The sequence below is a fragment of the Monodon monoceros genome, unplaced genomic scaffold, assembly GCF_005190385.1.
Source record: "Monodon monoceros isolate NGI ecotype Baffin Bay Population unplaced genomic scaffold, NGI_Narwhal_1 Super_Scaffold_21, whole genome shotgun sequence".
In the NCBI taxonomy this organism is placed as follows: Eukaryota; Metazoa; Chordata; class Mammalia; order Artiodactyla; family Monodontidae; genus Monodon; species Monodon monoceros.
In genome coordinates this window covers 48,005,742-48,009,108 of record NW_021703778.1, presented here as the reverse complement: position 1 = coordinate 48,009,108, position 3,367 = coordinate 48,005,742, and the positions used below count along the sequence as shown (strand labels likewise).

The 3,367-nt window shown below is 41.5% G+C and overlaps 1 pseudogene; it reads left to right on the top strand.

The window, feature by feature from the left end:
* The first annotated feature begins 1,106 nt into the window (after positions 1-1,106).
* LOC114904644 lies at positions 1,107-3,010 on the top strand (annotated as a pseudogene).
* Positions 3,011-3,367: the final 357 nt, after the last annotated feature.

Below are 3,367 nucleotides of genomic sequence, written 5' to 3'. Positions count from 1 at the left end.
ATAAATTTTGTATAAAATATATAAATACATATGCATATATTAATATTCCTGTGTCCCTTTGTTCCTGGAAGGTGTATAATAACTGGAAGAGATAGCAATTCCTTCAAATTAGTTTAAATGGTTAGTACAAATTCCAATGAAATGCTCTAAAACTTGTAAAATTTTTCTAAGATTAATCTAGAAGAATAAATAGATGAGAATAGTAAGACATACTTGAAAATATGCATTAGTCGAGGCGTACTTACTTTATAATTATATTAAAACATAAAGCTACAATAATTAAAAAAGGAAGTTACTTGGGGATATACTTATGGAATTATTAAAGAAAAAACCTTTATGATTCTAAAGTAAATGTTTTTCAGTGTGTTTGTGTTTCAACCAACAATATGATAATGAAAGCATTTCAAAGACATGGAAAGTGATCAATGGTTCAATAAATCATCATGTGAAAATCAACTACCTTTTTTAAAAAGTAAGTTAAATATTTGTATTACAGTCATGCATAAAATAATTTTTCCATTAAACTCAGGACAATTATGCAATTATGTTACTTAATCCCAGGATGGAGAAGGAATTGCTAAGGTATAAAAGTAATGGGAAAAGTACAGATAGACATCAATATATAAGATTTTTATACTTCATGTAACCCTAAGGAAAAGCTAAAAATAAAAAAAAATTGGAGGGCTTCCCTGGTGGCGCAGTGGCTGAGAGTCCGCCTGCCGATGCAGGGGACACGGGTTCGTGCCCAATCCGGGAAGATCCCACATGCCGCAGAGTGGCTGGGCCCATGAGCCATGGCCGCTGAGCCTGCGCGTCCGGAGCCTGTGCTCCGCAGTGGGAGAGGCCACAGCAGTGAGAGGCCCGTGTACAGCAAGAAAAAAAAAAATTGGAAATATATTTACAACAAATTAAAAAGACAAAGAGGGGATCGAGTCTCTGTCCATGAGGGGGGAAGGGGGTGGCGTGCGCGCCATTTCTCGTCGTTTTCAAAGCGCCTCGCGCTGATTCTCACAGGCCCAGCCACTGGCCCCAGCTCTGCCCTGCAGCATAATAAAATGGCTAATCAGGTGAATGGTAATGCGGTACAGTTAAAAGAAAAGGACGAACCAATGGATACTTCCAGTGTAACTCACACAGAACACTACAAGACACTGATAGATGCAGGACTCCCACAGAAGATGGCAGAAAGACTTGATGAAATATTTCAGACAGGATTGGTAGCTTATGTCGATCTTGATGAAAGAGCCATTGATGCTCTCAGGAAATTTAATGAAGAAGGAGCTCTGTCTGTACTACAGCAGTTCAAGGAAAGTGACTTATCACATGTTCAGAACAAAAGTTCATTTTTATGTGGAGTTATGAAGACCTACAGGCAAAGGGAGAAACAGGGGAGCAAGGTGCAAGAGTCTACAAAGGGACCCAATGAAGCAAAGATCAAGGCCTTGCTTGAGAGGACTGGTTATACCCTGGATGTAACCACAGGACAGAGGAAGTACCGTGGTCCTCCACCAGACAGTGTGTACTCTGGCATGCAACCTGGAATTGGAACAGAAGTCTTTGTAGGTAAAATACCAAGAGATTTATATAAGGATGAGTTGGTGCCACTTTTTGAAAAGGCTGGTCCCATTTGGGATCTACATCTTACGATGATGGATCCACTGTCTGGTCAGAACAGATGGTATGCATTTATCACCTTCTGTGGAAAGGAAGCTGCACAGGAACCTGTTAAACTGTGTGACAGCTATGAAATTTGCCCTGGTAAACACCTTGGAGCGTGCATTTCTGTGGCAAACAACAGGCATTTTGTTGGATCAATTCCGAAGAATAAGACTAAAGAAAACATTCTGGAAGAATTCAGTAAAGTTACAGAGGGTTTGGTGGACGTTATTCTCTATCATCAACCCGATGACAAAAAGAATCGGGGGTTCTGCTTCCTTGAGTATGAGGATCACAAGTCAGCAGCACAAGCCAGACGCCGGCTGATGAGTGGAAAAGTAAAAGTATGGGGAAATGTAGTTACAGTTGAATGGGCTGACCCTGTGGAAGAACCAGATCCAGAAGTCATGGCTAAGGTGAGAGTTTTATTTGTGAGAAACTTGGCTACTACAGTGACAGAAGAAATATTGGAAAAGTCGTTTTCTGAATTCGGAAAACTTGAAAGAGTAAAGAAGTTGAAAGATTATGCATTTGTTCATTTCGAAGACAGAGGAGCAGCTGTTAAGGCCATGGATGAAATGAATAGCAAAGAAATAGAAGGGGAAGAAATTGAGTCTTAGCCAAGCCACCAGACAAGAAAAGGAAAGAGCGCCAAGCTGCTAGACAAGCCTCCAGAAGCACTGCGTTATGAAGCTTATTACTATCACCCTCCTCCTTGTATGCCACCTCCAATTAGAGGCCGGGGTCATGGTGGGGGGACAGGTGGATATGGCTACCCTCCAGATTACTATGACTATGAAGATTACTATGATGATTACTATGGTTATGATTATCACGACTATAGTGGAGGCTATGAAGATCCCTACGACGGCTACGATGATGGCTGTGCAGTAAGAGGAAGAGGAGGAGGAAGGGGAGGACGAGGTGCTCCAGCACCACCAAGGGGGCGGAGAGCACCACCTCCAAGAGGTAGAGCTGGCTATTCACAAAGGGGACCACCTTTGGGACCACCAAGAGGCTCTAGGGGTGGCAGAGGGGGTCCTGCACAATAGCAGAGATGCTGTGTTTCCTGTGGATCTCGGGGCAACCGTGGGGGCAAGAGAAAGGCAGATGGGTACAACCAACCTGATTCCAAGTGCCATCAGACCAACAACCAACAGAACTGGGGTTCCCAGCCCATCGCTCAACAGCCGCTTCAGCAAAGTGGTGACTATTCTGGTAACTATGGTTACAATAATGACAACCAGGAATTTTATCAGGATACTTATAGGCAACAGTGGAAATAGACAAGTGAGGGCTTGAAAATGATACTGGCAAGATATGATTGACTCTAGATCTACATCCTTCAAAAAAAAATTGGCTTATCTGTTTCATCTTTAAGTAGCAATTTGCTGCCATTTGTATTCGGCTGAAGAAATCACTATTGTGTATGTATGCAAGTCTTTTTATTTTTTCCTCTTTTCATAAATGCTTTTGGATATTATTGGGCTTGCAGAGTTCCCTTATTCTGGGAGTTACAATGCTTTTATCCTTTCAGGCTTCATTTTAGCTTGAAAACAAGCTGAGCACACTGTTAAATCATGATTTTGCAGAACCTCTGGTTTTGGACAGCTTCATTTTTTGGATTTGGGATAGATTACCTAGCAGTATGGAGTATGCTGTAAATAAAAATACAACCTAGTGCTTTGTCTTAGTAGTTTTAAGAAATTAA